The sequence below is a fragment of the Chiloscyllium plagiosum genome, chromosome 1, assembly GCF_004010195.1.
Source record: "Chiloscyllium plagiosum isolate BGI_BamShark_2017 chromosome 1, ASM401019v2, whole genome shotgun sequence".
Taxonomy (NCBI): domain Eukaryota; kingdom Metazoa; phylum Chordata; class Chondrichthyes; order Orectolobiformes; family Hemiscylliidae; genus Chiloscyllium; species Chiloscyllium plagiosum.
Window position 1 is genome coordinate 141,447,203 of NC_057710.1, and position 18,148 is coordinate 141,465,350.

At 42.6% G+C, this 18,148-nt stretch overlaps 1 long non-coding RNA gene across 1 annotated transcript; it reads right to left on the minus strand.

The window, feature by feature from the left end:
- Window positions 1-5,321: 5,321 nt before the first annotated feature.
- LOC122555876 lies at window positions 5,322-12,007 on the minus strand. The gene is made up of 2 exons (XR_006313383.1): window positions 11,861-12,007; window positions 5,322-5,544 (listed from the first exon to the last, which is right to left on the minus strand). It is a non-coding gene; the product is annotated as an uncharacterized LOC122555876 (long non-coding RNA).
- Window positions 12,008-18,148: the final 6,141 nt, after the last annotated feature.

An 18,148-nucleotide genomic window follows, 5' to 3' on the forward strand; every position in this document is an offset into this window, starting at 1 on the left:
TCATTTTAGATTTAGCCATCTACCATCTTAACTTGCTGACGTCATCCCATCTCCTGTATTCTTTGGCATGGTCTGCTACACCCACAATCTAAGATAATAAATTTTGTACCATTCCCCTCTTCACCAACGTCTAGGCCTTTGAGTACACAGGGTAGGTTTTGAAAATAAATGATTCATGCAACGAGCTCTCTGCAGCAAGTGTGTGGATTCAGGAGTTCAGTCACAGAAGGCAGGATGCATTGTATGACATTCACGCTTTGAATCTTAATCCTGTACAGCTCACTGATCACCGCAGTTGAACTCCAATCGTGCAAAGCTCTACGCTGGGATCAATCATTTATATAAAACTACACACAGAGAAGGCAATTCCTCTGGTGGGAAGTCCAAAACAAGCAGACATAACCTTAAGATTAAAGCTGGGTCATTCAGGGGTCATGTCAGGATAGACCTCACAGGAAAGTTAGTGGAAATTTGATATCTCTCTTCCGCGATCCATTAAAAATTTCAAACTGTGATAACGGATTTTGTTAGGTAAGGGTATAATGTATCAAACAAGCAAGGCAGGTAGATGGAGTTAAGATATAGATCAACCAGGATTTAATTGAATAGTTGAATTTGCATGAGAGGCTGCATGTCTTGGTGAATGAGTAATCCCATCACAGATCCCTGAAGGCACATGCTTCCAATTAAAAAATAATTTACCAGTTCTGGAGAAGGGAAGAGGCTTTAGTTTTAATCTGGGTGCGATTCTGGGTGGGCAGCATTTTACCACCTGCTGGTTTCAGAACAGTTTCTACCCTACTGTTGTTAGAATACTGAATGGACTCACAACCTCTTAGCATTCGCCTGCACCTGTGTTTGGTTTTTGCCGCTGTTTACTTATTATTTACTTATCTATGCTATTTAACTCTGTGATCTGCCAGTATTGCTCGCAAGACAAAGCTTTTCACTGTGCCTCGCTACCCGTGACAGTAAATTCAATTCAATTCAATTCAAACTCTCAGTTTATTGGGAGGTAAGTAGCAACCTATCCTCAATCTCTGCTGATAGGCAGGTCTGGCATTTGAAATGTTAAATAGTAATTAATGTACTTTAGTCAAACATTCAGACTTTAACTCTGAGTGCACATTTCTTAGCCTTGCCAGCACCTACCAGGTAAAACCATGGTCAAAGGACAGTGGGGAGAGGCTGAGCAATTAACAGGCAAGCAAGGTACATGAATATGGCAGCTAGGCCCTTGCCTAAATTAAAGGTATTTTTCTTCTCACAGACCTTGCTCTGCCTCTGGGCTTTTACTTTTTCGGAGTCTATTTGTAGCACCTTGGACACTTCTTGTTGTCAATCTGCCCTTCCCAGGAACCAGCTTTTCCAACAGCGTGAGAGCCATATATGCATTTATTCTACCCTGGACTCAGGTGAGGAACAAAAGAGTAGCAACAGAATTGTCAACAGGAGCAGAAGCAACACCAATGGAAGTGGAGGTAATTTGCTCCAGAAGATCTTACCAGTTTCACTGAGTTAATGGACACAGTGCTGTGGATAGGATTGAGATACCCTCGAGAGGTGATTGTAAAAAACAGGAATGGGGCCAACTCTGGGAACTTGAAGACCTAAACTATCAAATAATGATGACTCAGACAAGACTTTCGAGAGACTGCTGAAGGAGAAATGTTCCGATGTGGATATCCATATTGATCGACATTACAAGATCACTGAAGAAAGCATTTTGGCATCAGCACAGGCTCCCCAAGGCTGAAAGTGTAACAATGTGCAATGTAGCTCTCAGCTAGGTCAAGAATGAGGTCACTTCATGTATCATTATTTTTGTATCTTTGAAGTAACTCTTTTTAACTCATGCAGAAACATAGAAAGTAGGAGCAGAAGTAGGCTGTATTCCCCTTCGAAGTAGGTATAAAGTAAGTTACAGTGAAGAAATAAGAACTTCAAATTGCATGTGGAAAGTTTAGGTAAATAGGCCAAAATTTGGCGATTGAAGTTTGGTGTGGATAAGTGGGGGGTTATCCATTTTGGTCAGGGAATTAAAAAGATATGACTCATTATCCAAACAAAGATAATAAATTCAGAGTGCTTCAATACAGAGGGATCTCGGTGTCTTTGCGTGAGAATCACAGAAAACAAATATGCAGGTAATAAGAAAGGCAAATGGAATTGTTGGATTTATTGCACAAGGAATAAATATAAAAGTAAGGAAATGTTGGTGCAACTGTACAAGACATTAGTGAGAATTCACCTGGAATGTTGGGTACAATTTTGGTCCACTTACTTGATGAGGGATTTAGTTGCATTTGAGGCAGTTCAGAGGAAGTTCAGTAGGTTGGTTGCATGAAGACAGATTGAGCAATTTAGGATATTACTGTCTGAAGTTTAGTAGAATGAGAGGAGATCTAATGAATGTATGTAAAATGGGTGGCACAGCGGCTCAGTGGTTAGCACTGCTACTTCACAGTGCCAGGGACCCGAGTTTGATTCCAACCTCAGGTGACTTTCTGTGTGGTGTTTGCATTTGTTCCTGAGTCTGTGTGGATTTCCTTTAGGTGCTCCGGCTTCCTCTCACAGTCCAAAGATGTACAGGAGGATTGGCCATGCTAAATTCCCATCGTATCCAAGGATGTGTAGGTTGGGTTGGGTGGATAAGCCGTGGGAAATGCAGGGTTATGGAGATGGGGCTGGTTGGGTTGTTCTTCGGAGAGTCTGTGGGGATTCAATGGGCCGAATGGTCTGCTTCCACACTGTAGGGATTCTATTCAATGGTAAAGAAGATTGGTAATGTAGGTATAGAGAGGATATCTCCTCATGTGGGGCAATCTAGAATGAGAAGTCATAGTTTTAGGATAAGCAGAAGCAGTTTTTAAACAGAATTACTTCTCTCAAAGGATTGTGAATCTATTAAATCACTATCCCTGACTAAGGTTGATGCTGGGACATTGAGTAAATTTAAGGAGAAGTTTCACAGATTTGTCATTAGTATTGGGTTGAAAGGTCATGGAGAATGGGCAGAAAAGGGGAGTTAGGGCTAAGGTGAGATCAGCCATGATCGTACTGAATGTGGAGCAGACTTAAAGGACTGAGTTGTCTTCTCCTGCTCCTCATTGTTATATCTGAAGCTGTTCTATTATTCAACATGGGTGATCATCCAACTGAGTATCCTGTTCCTGTTTTCTCCCCACGCCCTTTGATCCTTTAGCCCTAAGAACCTTCTAGAAAACATTCAGTGTTTTGGCCTCAACGACATTGTGTGGCAGAGAATCCCACATATCTGGTGCCACTGGAATAAGGCGTCAAAGAACTGGAACATCCTTTTTTCCCCAACATTACTGTCAGTGAAAACAGATATCCGACAGCATACACCTTTCAAACATCAGCTGACTGGTGATATTACCACTGATCACAGAACCTTCACTAAACAAAGTGTTCTGAACTTTACCTGACCCTAGGATACATCAGCCAAGTAACCACAGTCAAAAATGTCCCCTTTCCATCCTGTGCAGCTCCTGCCTGAAATTTGATTAAATTAGATTACTTACAGTGTGGAAACAGGCCCTTCCGCCCAACAAGTCCACACCGACCCTCCGAAGAGCAACCCACCCAGACCCATTCCACTACATTTACCCATTCACCTAACACTACGGGCAATTTAGTATGGCCAATTCACCTAACCTGCATATCTTTGGACTGTGGGAGGAAACCGGAGCACCCGGAGGAAACCCATGCAGACACAGGGAGAATGTGCAAACTCCACACAGACAGTTGCCCGGAATTGAACTCGGGTCTCTGGCGCTGTGAGGCAGCAGTGCTAACCACTGTGCCACTGTGCTGCCCCAGGAATACCCAGGAATTTACCCAGGAATATAAGCCTATTATAACATTTCATCTCTCTGATGAAGCTTGTAATGGTGAAGCTTTTCCAGTGACATTACCATGTGACTTACCTAGACGGACTTGTCAGACTGGAGGCCTGTGACCAGTCGTGGGCCTCAAGGATCAGTGCTGGGTCCACTGCTTTGTGTCATTTATATAAATGTTTTGGATGTGAACATAAGAGGTATGGTTACTAAGTTTGCAGATGACACCAAAATAGGTCGTGTAGTGGACAGCAAAGAAGATTATCGCAGGATACAACAGGACCTTCATCAGAGGCTGAGGGGTGGCAGATGGAGTTTAAATTAGACAAATGTGAGGTACTGCACATTGGAAAGGCTAACCAGGGCTGGACCTATACAGTTAATAGTAGACCCCTGGGGAGTGTTGCCGAATAAAGAGACCTAGGCGTTCAGGTGCATAGTTCCTTGAAATTGGAATCGCAGGTAGACAGGGTGATGAACAAGGTACATTTGTCTTCATTGATCAGAACATTGAGTATAGGGGTCGGGACATCATGTGGAAGCTGTTTGGACATTGGTAAGGCCACTTTTGAAATATTGCATGCAATCTTGGTCACCCTTCTATAGGAAGAATGTGGTTAAACGTGAAAGTGCGCAGAAAAGATTTACAAGGTTGTTGCCAGGTCTGGAGGGTTTGAGCTATAGGGTGAGGCTGGGGCTTTTTTCTCTTGAGCGTTGGAGGCAGAGGGGTGACCTTCTTGAAGTTTATAAAATCATAAGGGGCATGGATACAGTGAATAGCCAAGGTCTTTTTCCTTGAGTGGGGGAGTCCTAAACTAAAAGGCATAGGTTTAAGGTGAGAGGATAAAGATTTAAAAACGACCTAAGAGGCAACTTTTTCATGCAGAGGGTGGTGCGTGTATGGAATGAGCTGACAGAGGAAATGGTGGAGGCTGGTACAATTATCTGGTTGGATATATAAATAGGAAGGACTGAGGAAGATGTGGGTCAAACACTGGCAAATGGGACTGGGTCTGATTAGGATGTCTAGTCATCGCAGATGAGTTGGACTGAAGAGTTTGTTTCTGTGCTGTATGACTCTATGACTCAATGATAAAGGGATCTCACATTAATGGAGACATTTACGAAATGCAGTGCTTCATTTAAATTACAATCACTTAGTGAACCAGAAGGCAATAGTAGGTTATGTTTGTAACCTGGAGAACGTGTCTCAATTATTTTTACCCATTCCAATTTGCCAGTAATTTGTAGACAATTTAATAAATTTAGTTTTTTTGGACAAAACATAAACAATTAAAGCAAAACAGGACTCACTGGATAGCAAATTTAAGATATCTTTTAAAGAAAATGTATACTTAATAATCTTAGCACAATATTGTTGTCTTGGAACACAAAGCGTACCTAAATGATTCTTCAGATTCAGTTAAATATGGATAAGAGAAGACTCGATAACACAAATTTACTTAATATGAACATTTATTCAGTAAATAAAAAAAAACATGAAAAAAGAAGGGAAGAAAAAAAGAATAAGTCACATCTTTTTGCCCGTTGGAGAATCCTCCATCGACAGCTGGTCTAGAGGCTTAGGTTCATTTCTGGCACCACCCGTGATCCCGGTCCGAGGGTAGTCCAACGGTTCAGAACAAAACTCTCTCTTATATAGTGTAACGAATTTCAAGTACTGAAAAACAAGTTGATTGTGCTATTTTTGACATGTACAGGAATGTGAGCTGCCCATCACAAGACTTGCAGCTGTTCAATAATATCAACTATTCTTGATCCATCCTTTGCAATCCACCCCAGATGATATTTAACAGCACGTTTTACAACTGCAGATGCAGACACAAATTAACGATAACCACGCAAGAATGTATAACAAGAATATGTAACCTACAGCAGAAAATCAAAACAACAGTGAAAATAACCATCATCAATACAAATAATACAACAATAGGATGCATCATCAAATGTCCTGGTCGACAAGTAAAGTTGTCCAGCACCTTTTCAGTCCCTTGTGCTGTCCACACCATATCTGCACTCCAGCTATGTAAATCAGTTACCCAATTCAACTGATGGATCATTCACAGCAGCATCATCTATAATAAATTTGTATGGTTCTATGAAGAAATCATATGTTATCCGTTTACAAATCTTTGACAACTTACTCCCTTTTCATTAATTTAGCTGTTTCTATACATTCTGGTAGTTCCTGCCCTGTTATCAACATCCAATAGGTATCACATTGTCCATAGCCATGTATCTCAGGCTTAGGTGGGTGCTGTGAGTGGTGTGCCCACACTTTTCCCCCCTGTATAAGGGTCGTCGGATGTTGTAGATCTACTAGGAGGATCGAACAGGCCACCTCTTTTAAACGTTCTACTCATGGGTGTACCTCCTTTCAGTGGCCAATTATTCACGTTATGCAATGTCTGTGGCAGCACTTTGAGCCACCCCAGTAACATATGATTAAGGATCAATAATTGAGTTTGTTGTTTCAATAACCCTTTCATTTGTTCTATAATGCCAGCTGCTTGAGGATAGCAAGGAATGTGGAACATCCATTTTCCGCAGCCCATTGCTAGTAAAATGTGAGCCATTATCTGATTATATTTCGGATGGTTCACCATGGTAGGATAGCTACTGTTCCCGGCCCTTAACAGTGTTACTCTGATTTGCTTTGGTTGTCGGGAAAGCCAACACTAGCCTAGAATAAGTGTCCACTTTGGTTGACAGATAACGGTAATGAGCTGAAAATGTGTTGCTGAAAAACGGTAATGGTAATGGGCCAACATAAGTCAAACTGCCAGATTTGAGCAGGCTGATCTCCTCATTCGATTTGTGCCATTGACTTTTTTGGCAGTGTTTTACCTTTTGACTTGCACCAGATTGGTGGGTAAGTATAAACCTTGATCTCTTGCCCATTGCACAGTGCTGTAATACCCTAAATGTCCTGATTTTTCATGAGCCCGGATGCACCTTCAACTGTTCTAGCTTTTACTATTCCATCTACAATATTGTTGTGACCAGCAGATTCTGAACCGTCCTTCACATGGACATCAACATGGTACACAGTATTCTTTATGTGCTGTGCCTTTGCCAATATTTGTTTCCATAGTTCTGTTTGCCACAGGGGCTTTCCAGCAATCTTTCCGTCATGTGACTGCCAGATCGGCATCCATACAGCCATCTCATTGGCCACTGCTCATGAGTCAGTACAAATGTGCAGACACTGTCTCCTTTGGTCCATTGCTAGGAGCACATCTGCTGACTCAGCATATTGGCTCAGTTCCCCCATCTCCTTCACTCGGGATAACTCATCTGTGTGGACGGATTAAATGCAGCCACTCACCACCATCTTTGGCCCTTCTCCCAGGGGGCTGATCCATCAGTGAAACAAGCACAGTGACATGTACCTTAAGGCATTTGCTTAACCGAACACCCCATTGAACGGGAGATGAAGGTACGGCCAGGTCAGAGCTCAGAGTTTGCTCACCTGGTGGGTATTCAGCCATTTGCTCATGGAGTTTGACAACCTCTTCCTTTCCCTTCTTGGCTCGATCAGCTATGTACCATTTCCATTTTACTATGGAGCTTTATTGGGCTCTATCGACCTTGTGGGTCAGATCACACCCACGTTAGAATTAGTAATTCAAGTCTGAGGAGCACTTTGTCCTTGCTCGTCTGTCCTTCGGTCTCTACTAAGGTCCAGTAGCAGGCCAGAAGTGGCTTTTCAAATGGTATGCACCATGTAGCTGCCTCAGTCAGCTGGATCAGAAACTCAAAGGTGTTGCTTTCCCCTTGTGTACCTGCACAAGCTCTATGTGACTACATCTTGTACTACTGATGCTTGTAATTCAAAGGGTATCTGGGGAGCCAAGGGAACTGCTAGCGCTATGGCCTCTTTGGCAGACATAAATGCTTTCTGCTGTTCATCGCCCCATTCAATCGAAGATTTCTTTGTTGTAATGACATATAGAGGTACCGGTAACATGGTCAAATGAGGTATATGCCTGTGCCAATATCCAAGCAGACCTATAAATTTCTGTGCCTCAGTCTTGCTAGTTGGAACAGCCATTTTTTTGGATTTTATTCTTTATTTCTTCAGCATGGATCAATCCCTTTTGTCAATTAACTGCCTAAACACTCCACTGATTGTGCTGGTACCTGTATCTTTTTCAGGTTCACATCCCAGTCTCTGTCTCACATATGTTGTATCAGTGTGGCTAAAACTGCTTCACCGCCGTTTCCTTGGTCCATGGATCAACATGTCGTCAATATAATGTGCTCCGTGAATGTCAGCAGGCAGTGGACATAAATCTTTCTACTAGCCCATGGCATAAGGTTGGGCTGTGTATGTAACCTCGTGGTAGCTGACACCAGGTATACTGGTGGCCTTCCCACATAAAAGCAAACTGAGCTTGTGATTCCGGGGCTATCAAGAAAAAGGCATTTGCTGGATCAATACTGGCATACCAGGCATCTGGCCCCTGTGACAAACTTTCTCTAACAGTGACCACATCAGGCACGGCCACTGACGGTGGAGATGCATATCTGTTGAGTTGGCAGTAATCAACTATCATTCGTTAACTTCCATCAGGTTTCTATACAGGCCACCCAGGGCTCTTATACACAGATAACTGCATGTGTCACACTTCCTGCAGCTAACAGGCCTTGTATAGTATCTCCAATTACTTTGTGTCCTCCTGGAATACAATACCGTTACATCGAAACCACACGTCTGGGTGGAGGGATAATGAGGGGTTCCTATTTTGCCTTGTCACAGCTTATATACTAAAAGAGAAGTTGCCCAATGGGGTTTGTAAGGTGCATACCGCTCATATTTTCTGATACATTGGCTAGCAATACCGAGACTACTAGTGGGGGTCCATTTCCCAAGGCTATTCTCATACTTGTTCTAATTGCCAGAGTTATCGCCCCACCAAATCCATTAATAGTCATTCTGGCCCCTACATGTTTGCATGGATCACCATGTGTCATAGTAACTTCTGCCCCAATGTGCAATAGTGTAACGTATCATTGTACATTGCCTTTCCTCCAATAAGTAGTGATAGGGACATGAGGCCTTGGGTCTATGGTCATCCCACCAGATGCCCTGAAATAGATCTGGAGTCTGAGTCCCACCCCTAATCCATTGGCTGGCTGGCTTGCCACAACTGCTTGCCCTCCACCAGCTGGGGTATGGTGATGATGTGGGGAAAGCAGTCAGTGGGGCTGCTTTCTCTCCTTCTTCATTTGATATAATCTCTTTTACTTCCTTATTCTTTGGAGAACAGGGCGTCCTCCAGATACTGTACATGGTACCTGTAGGTATTCTGTCTATCTTACTCTTGTCATAAACATTTCTCTTCTGGTTATCTTCTGTTTGACCTTCGGATCGGTCCTTGTCCACCTTGCTGTTCCTGTTTGTTGCTTGCTCGGGTGGGTCTCAGTCTTCACTTACCATCCTCCACATCCTCTAACTGTCCTAACAATGAATGTTTCACTGCCCATCCTTGGGATGGCTCTAACAGGCACCTCTCATTCAGCCTGGACCACTTCGCATTAGCTGGTTCCTCATTCCAGCTATGAAAGCTTCCTGATCTGGACCCTGTAACTGTGAAGAATGCATAGCTGCTGGTGCAGCCAAATCCCCCAAACATTTTATATCTTCTGGTATGCTTTCCAATTTTGCAACAGAACGTTCCCAATCTATTGGGGAAGGCTACTTGTTACCTACTGCTAGTATCAGTGCATTCCACAAAAATTCAGTTGGCCCTGTGTTTCTACAAATGCTATTCACATGTGAATCAACACTTAATGCGCCTGCATTCCGTCGCTCTGCGGCACACAGCATGATATAGGCAGTGCTCTGGTCTCATGACCCCGTTTCAGCCTAGAGGCCAAGTGTCCACCCGATTCCTGCTTTAAGCAAGACCCCATGTCCTGCAATTTGGCCATAGAGTAATCTCTCACTATTCTTGAATTGCGCGGGCTTTGTCCTCCTATTTGTTTTGCCTTATTGGTTATTAGAGGTCATGCTATTAGTACCTTCTCTGAGGATGGCTCAGGAGGTGGAGCATTCCCTTCCCTATCCGTCCATGCATATTCTGAATCAGATGAATACATAGTGTCTCCATCCCAATGGTCGGGGTCGCAGTGTGAGGATAATAACGTGCGCAATTTGACTGGGTCAACTTTCCAATTGTACCGTTTTGCTCTCTTTTCCTGTTGTACTGTCACCAGACACCATCCTACCTGGTTCTATACCTCATAGAGATGTACAGCACGGAAACAGACCCTTTGGTCCAACTCGTCCATGCTGACCAGGTATCTCAACCCAATCTAGTCCCATCTGCCACCACTTGGCCTATATCCCTCCAAACCCTTCCTATTCATATACCCATCCAGATGCCTTTTAAATGTTGCAATTGTACCAGCCTCCACCACCTCCTCTGGCAGCTCTTTCCATAAACGTACCACCCTCTGTGTGAAAAGTTGCCCCTTAGGTTTAGGTCTCTTTTATATCTTTCCCCTCTCAACCAAACCTATGCCCTCTAGTTCTGGACTCCCCCACCACAGGAGAAAGTGAGGACTGCAGATGCTGGAGATCAGAGCTGAAAAATGTGTTGCTGGAAAAGTGCAGCAGGTCAGGCAGCATCCAAGGAGCAGGGGAATCGACGTTTCGGGCATAAACCCTTCTTCAGGAAGGGCCCTTCTTCCCCCACCTCAGGGAAAAGACTTTGCCTATGTACCCTATCCATGATCCTCGTGATTTTGTAAACCTCTATAAGGTCACCCCTCAGTCTCCGATGCTCCAGGGAAAACAGCCCTAATCTATTCAACCTCTCCCTATAGCTCAAATTCTCCAACCCTGGCAACATCCTTGTAAATCTTTTCTGAACCCTTTCAAGTTTCACAACACCTTTCCGATAGGAAGGAGACCAGAATTGCATGCAATATTCCAACAGTGGCCTAATCAATGTCCTGTATAGCTGCAACGTGACCTCCCAACTCCTGTACTCAATAGTCTGACCAATAAAGGAAAGCATACCAAACACCGTCTTCACTATCCTATCTACCTGTGACTCCACTTTCAAGGAGCAATGAACCCTCCTTCATCTTCTTGGCTCTCTCCTGGACTATTTGAACTGCTTCTGTTAGGGTGATGTTACACTGTTCTACAGCCGTCAATGCAGCCTCAAGCTGCCTGGTTTTGGCCTGACACTCCTTTAAATCTCTACACGTGGAATGCAAAGCTGTTAACAATATCCATCCCATTTGCGGTCCACTGCTCTTGCCTCCAGGGAAGCCTGCTTCCCCCGCTAGCACTCATGTACAGCAGCCAGTGTGAATAACCCCCATTTCTCTCTTTATCTGGTTATAACCATCCCCCATTCTTTCAGGGATTCTAATTGTGCCAACATATTAGCCGCAGACCCAAATCCAGAGTCTACTGCATTCCATCCTGGAATTTTGAAAGGTCTCCGGAGCATCAGGTTGTTGTTCCTTTCTCTTAAACATTTTCCCAAATCCCATTCTTGTTGCCAAAAATGTTTTGGATCACAAAGTGTATCCAAATGATTCTTCAGGTTCAGTTATATGTGGTTAAGAGAAGACTCGACAACACAAATTTACTTAAATTAGATTCCCTACGGCATGAAAACAGGCCCTTCAGCCCAACGAGTCCACACCGACCCTCCGAAGAGTAACCCACCCAGACCCAGTCCCCTACCCTATGTTTACCCTTGACTAATGCACCTAACACTGTGGGTAATTTAACATAGCCAATTCTTTGGATTGTGGGAGGAAACCCACGCAGACACGGGGAGAATATGCAAACTCCACACAGACAGTTGCCCGAGGCTGGAATCAAACCCGGGTCCCTGTGAGGCAGCAGTGCTAACCACTGAGCCACTGTGCCACCATGTTAAAGATGAATTATTTATTCAGTAAACAAAAAGATGTTAAAAAAAGAGAAAAACCAATAAGTCTCACACCCTTCTGCCTGTCGGGGAATGCTCGATCGGCGGCTGGTCTGGAGGCTGAAGTTCGCTCCTGGCACCGTTCATGATCCCAGTCCGAGGGCAAGTCCAATGATTTATACAGTGTAACAAACTGCAAGTACAGAAAGACAAGTTGATTGTGCTGCCTTCGGCACGTACAGGACTGTGAGTCACCCATCACAGGACTTATTCAAGGTCATGCAGCTGTCGAGTATCTATACAATCACATACAGCTTTAGTCAGTTGTAGCTTATTGAACTGCAGATCTCTAATCTTGATCTCAAACTCACTTGTGGAGATTGAAATATAGTTCTGATTGGAAACCTCTCTATTTTGGCTAGCAGCAAAACCCAGTGGATTTCTCGCTTCAACTTTTAGATGACCAACACACCATGTCAATGATTTGTTCCAGCTGTTGTTAAATGTTTGTAATTGTTTTTAAATCACATCTCCCAGTTAATAAAATGTGGCTCCATATGACAGTGATATATCATGCCTAAAGAACAATGCCTGATTAACCAGGTTTAATTTGATTTTGAACATTTAAGCCAAGCGTTTACAAGGCTTTCTAGTTTCTCAGGGTTCTGAAAGATTCTTTTGCTTAGACATGGTCTTGCTGACACTGCACTTTCCAGGGATGTCCATATTATTTTTGCATGAAAATAAGTGAAGTGAAAACCAATTCTGTCTAATATAATTTTTGGTTATTTTATGAACAAAGGAACATTTTGCCCGATGAATCTGTTCTGCTATTCTACCTCCACACCATTTTCCCACACTGACACCATATCCCTTGTTGTAAAAGTCTATCAGCTTCTGTCTTAATCAATCTTAATATCCGAGCCTCCACAGCCCTCTGTGATTTTGAAAACTCAAAACATTCACTACTCGCTGTTGAAGAAATTCTCCACTCTTCAGACCGGAATAACGTTCCACATTCTGAGATGGTATCTCCTGGTTCTGTATCTTCCAGCCAGGGAAAACATCCTTTCTGCATCCACTCTGTCCACGGTATCAATGAGATCACTTTGGATACTTCAAAACTACACAGAGTGTATGCCCAGTCACCTCAATCAGCTACTAACTTAGTAAACTGTCATCATTTTTGAAACTAGCTAATATTTAGTACAGTACACTACATACATTACATTATAGTAACCAATACATTAACACAAAATACAAAATAAAGACGCCTGAGGCAGAGTGGTAGTGTATCAGCCACTGAGCCAGCCCAGGGCTCAAGTCATACCAAAAGGTGTGTCATTATGTATCCGAAGTGGCTGATTAAAATTTTAAGAATAAAAAGTGATCTCTTCAGTCAAATGCTGGGACTAACATGATTTCCTTAATATTTTTATTTGTTACAATAAGTTTGGAGGGCATAGGTTTAAGGTGAGAGGGGAAAGCTATAAAAGAAACCTAACGGGCAACTTTTTCACACAGAGGGTGGTACGTGTATGGAATGGGCTGCCAGAGGGAGTGGTGGAGGCTGGTACAATTGCAACATTAAAGAGGCATTTGGGTGGGTATATGAATAGGAAGGGTTTGGAGGGATACAGGCTGGGTGCTGGCAGGTGGGACTAGATTGGGTTGGGATATCTGCTCAGAATGGAAGGGTTGGACTTAAGGGTCTGTTTCCATGCTGTACATCTCTATGACTCTATGACTATAGAGCAAAACTCGTCAAATTAAAATCTAAGTACCTTGCATGGGTGGATGATGATAGTGAAGGGACCGTTTTCCTTTTCCTTGGTTGTTTATTTTGATGGAGAATGATTGCAATGTTTCAATGTCCTTCTAAAATAACATTTGTGTTACTTAGGTTTCGAGCATCATAGAGCTGGGTTCTCCTGGCCACTCTTTGAGCTGGATGACAGACTAAGACCAACTGCTCAGCTGGTGATAGTGAGGCAGAGAGCCAACTCTTGTGGTTTAGGCCTTAGGGGGAGCTGAATTCAGTTGCTTCTAGGTTCACTATTTTGTTGGTACTTATCAACAAGTCCTTGCCTGACAGAAAGGCAATTGGGATGAACTAGTTCTGTTAATCTCCAAAGTACATCGGTAAAAATGTGCCTGGGACTTTAGTATGGAGGCAGTCAACGGTTTTAAATGTGGCAGGACAGGTGGAGAAATCATACACACTTCATTAATGGGGACATAGAGTGCAAGAGCTATAAAGTTCTCCTTCAATTGTACAGGTCACTAGTTAGACCTCAGTTGGAATATTGTGTAAAGTTCTGGGTGCCAAACATTAGCAAGGATATGAATGTAATGGAGACAGTGCAGAATCAGTTGAATTAAATTGAACTCAGATTCACATGATTGATCCCTGGCCTAACATATGATGATTGGCTGAGGATCCTTGGATTGTATTCATTAGAGTTTGGAAGGTTGTGAGGAAATCTCATAGAAACTTACAAGATAATGCATGGCTTAGAAGGGGTGGACATTGGGAAGTTGTTTCCCTTAGACGGGGAGACTAGGACTCGTGGGCATAGTCTTAAAATTAGAGGGGGTCAATTTAGAATGGAAATGAGGAGACATTTCTTCAGCCAGAGAGTGGTGGGCCTGTGGAATTCATTGCCACAAAGTGCAGTGGAGGCTGGGACGTTGGGGGTCTTCAAGGCAGAGATTGATAAATTCTTGATCTCACAAGGAATTAAGGGATACAGGGAGAGTATGGGTAAGCGGAGTTGAAACACCCAGCAGCCATGATTAAATGGCGGAATGGACTCGATGGGCCGAATGGCCTTGCTTCCACTCCTATGTCTTATGGTCTTATGGAATTGAATTTATTGTCACGTGTACCAAGGCACACTGAAAAACTTTGTCTTGTGAGTAATACAGGCAGATCACAGAGTTAAACAGCCATAGATAAGTAAATAATAGGTAAACAGCAGCAAAAACCAAAACACAGGTACAGGCGAATGCCAAGAGCTTGTGAGTCCATTCATTATTATAACATCAGTAGGATTTACATCTATGGTTCTATCAATGAGAAACGTGAGTTCTGAGATTAGATTGGAGAGACTTGATCGAAGTTTTCCAAACCATAAAGGGTCTGGATAGAGTAGATAGGAAGCAACTGTATCTGCTCATAAATAAGATTGAGAACCAGAGAGAAAAATATATTTAAAATGTTTTGAAATGAAGCAAATGCGAGGTGAGAAAAAGCTTTTGCTTACATTGAATAGTTAGGGTCCAGAATGTATTGTCTAGAAGTGTGATCGAGGAAGAATCAATTGAAGAGGGCATTTGATGATTATTTAAATATAAACATGTGAAGGGTAAAGAAGTAGAGGCAGGAATTTGTCACTAAGTCAAAATGCTGCAAGAGCCAGTGCAAACAACTACTTCTTCACGGTAACAAATTTGTGATTCATAACATTTATTCTCCTTCCAAATTCTTCACTGCAACGCTGCTAAGATCTGTCAATAATTTTTACAGGGTCTGGCAGGATGTGGATAGGGACTAAGGTGAGATTGGGGCTGATATCTTGATATGAATTCTGCAAGGGTTGAGTAAGCACGCTTCAAGCTTGAATAAATGAGAGCTCTATCAAGTTTAATTCTTGCAGGCTGCTTGCACTGAAAAGATCCTCACTTCAGACTGAACTTGACTGGTTTCCTATTAGTTTCATACACTTTGCATGCTTGTCAGATGTAGCTGTGAAGTGTTCTCCATACTGAAACATTTATACATAACTGAACAATATATATAAGAATATATAATAGGGCTAAGTAACCATTCAGTTACTTAGTTTCAGGTGTGTGTAACACCTTGGATGATCTGCTAATGACATTGAATTCTACTATTCCACCTTCACTGCAACAATATGACACAGTCTATTAAACCCGTGCATTATTTATTGTGATTTTCACAAATAATGAATTGAGACAAATATGTTTTCATATACATTCAATATTTGCAGCATTCTGTACAATGTGGTTAAATGCCTTTGTTCCATTGATAACAAAACAATGCAAAGCGAAACTTTAGAACCTCTGCTTGACATTATTCTCTGTTGGATAGATGAATCAGTTTGACAAAGCTGCTCCTTTAACAAGGTTATGCTGTCCTTGGCTTTCTTTTAGAGAGGTCATAAATGACAAAGACTTTGAGTTGAAGTTGAAGAATTAAGTTCAACTTGATTTAAGTTAAAAGGTTTTAGGGCCAATTTGTTTATAGCAAAGATATACTGCCTCTAGTTGAAGGCTTTCAAGTTGAAAATAAACACTTGCACAAAGAAAGAGGAGGGGCCAGTTCTCCCAGCTCAGCTTTTCTCTGGTTTGGTTTGATTTTTAAGTGTGAAAAGAAGCTGGTCCAGGCTGGTACTCTCTCCCTGACTCTTATCCAGTACGAACCTGTGTTTGATTTTACCTTTTGTGCCATGGAGTGTTTACGGGGATTGTTGGAAGTATTTGGAACAGCATCATTGAGTTCAGATGATCTGTTGGGTTTTCGGAGAGGTTAAGTTATTCAGTATTCCGTTTTCTGTTGTTCATGTTTCATTCAGTAATCTTGTAAATAAATTATGTTTTGCTTAAAACTATGTGGTAGGGCCAGCTGCAACTCTTCTGGAATATCCACTTTACACCTGCTTAAAACAACTAGAAAAGTTAGGGTCTGGGCTATCTTCTTGAAATGTTTTGAGGGAGTCTGGCTTGGTCCATAACAGTCAGTTATTCACAGCCACTGCTGCTCAATTTCTTTCATTGAAACTTCACTTCTCCTCAATTACAACAGTGGTTAGACTTCAAAAATACTTTAGTGGACAGAACACACTTTGGGACATCACGTGGCTATGAAAGCAACAATATCAATGGAGGCCTTTCTTTTTCTCTTTAATCCGGTTGCACAGGCTCCTGACTGCAAAATGATCCACTTTACAAACTGATTGTGATGAGCAGAATGAGGGTGAATCTTGTCCTGTTATGATAGGAACAGCTCTACTTAAAGAGACCTCGCCTTGATGAAACAACACTTGCCAAACCCTGAGAGATTAATATTAACAAACAATGACAATATTTTTAAATGAGTGCAATGTTACTGAGACTGGTCTGAGATTCTTGTGAACCTATATTTTTTCTAATTGCTGATTCCCATAAATGTTTCTGATGGTGCCAAAGCAGTAACCAGGAAGTGCTAATTAAACACAATTTCTATGGAGCAGTATACACTTTTAACCTATCTCCACTGACTGTGTGGAGTGAGCAGTTTGACCAGAAATGGCACATTGCAGACTGGTGCAGAAACCAAGTGAGACAATGGGCAGATTGTCTGACACAGCAATTAAAGTCTCAGTGAGGTGATTAAAAAAGGGGGAAACATATTCTACCTGTCAGGGGAACCAGGTACCCTCATCCTCCAGCTTCCTCTCTCCTGAAGCCTCTGGAATTCTGCCTGTAAGCTTCAGGGGTCTTGAATGTTAAAACCTGTAGACTTAAAATAGCTGATTTACAGAAGAAACACGTGACTGGAATTCAAGAATCAATAAGAATTATTTAAGGAAGAATTTACCAATATTTAATAAGACTGAGTTGTGTTGCTTTATTGCATGATTTGGGGCCATCAGGTCGAGTCAGTTCTCTTGGTGTATCTTAGCAAACTTGCCTCCTTCACTATCTATACCATCCCGATGGCATCTCTCTCAGCTGATTTCCATGCCATCTTATGACACACCCTTTCTGGAAAATCTCAACAGTGGGGAAGATATGACCTATATAAAAGGGACTGGTTATATCTGAACTCCAGGGGGACCAATATTCTTGCAGACAGGTTTGCTAGAGCTGTAGGGGAAGCTTTAAACTAGGTTGGTGGTGGGAGGGAAAAAAACGAGGTAAAAACAATCACTGCAGATGCTGGAAACCAGATTCTGGATCAGTGGTGCTGGAAGAGCACAGCAGTTCAGGCAGCATCCGAAAAGCTTCGAAATCGATGTTTCGGGCAAAAGCCCTTCATCAGGAATAAAGGCAGAGAGCCTAAAGCGTGGAGAGATAAGCTAGAGGAGGGTGGGGGTGGGGATAGAGTAGCATAGAGTACAATAGGTCAGTGGGGGAGGAGATGAAGGTGATAGGTCAGGGAGGAGAGGGTGGAGTGGATAGGTGGAAAAGGAGCTGGGCAGGTCGGACAAGTCCGGACAAGTCAAGGGGATCGTGTTGCTGGAGGTTAGAAACTAGGATGAGGTGGGGGAAGAGCAAATGAGGAAGCTGTTGAAATCCACATTGATGCCCTGGGGTTGAAGTGTTCCGAGGCGGAAGATGAGGCGTTCTTCTTCCATG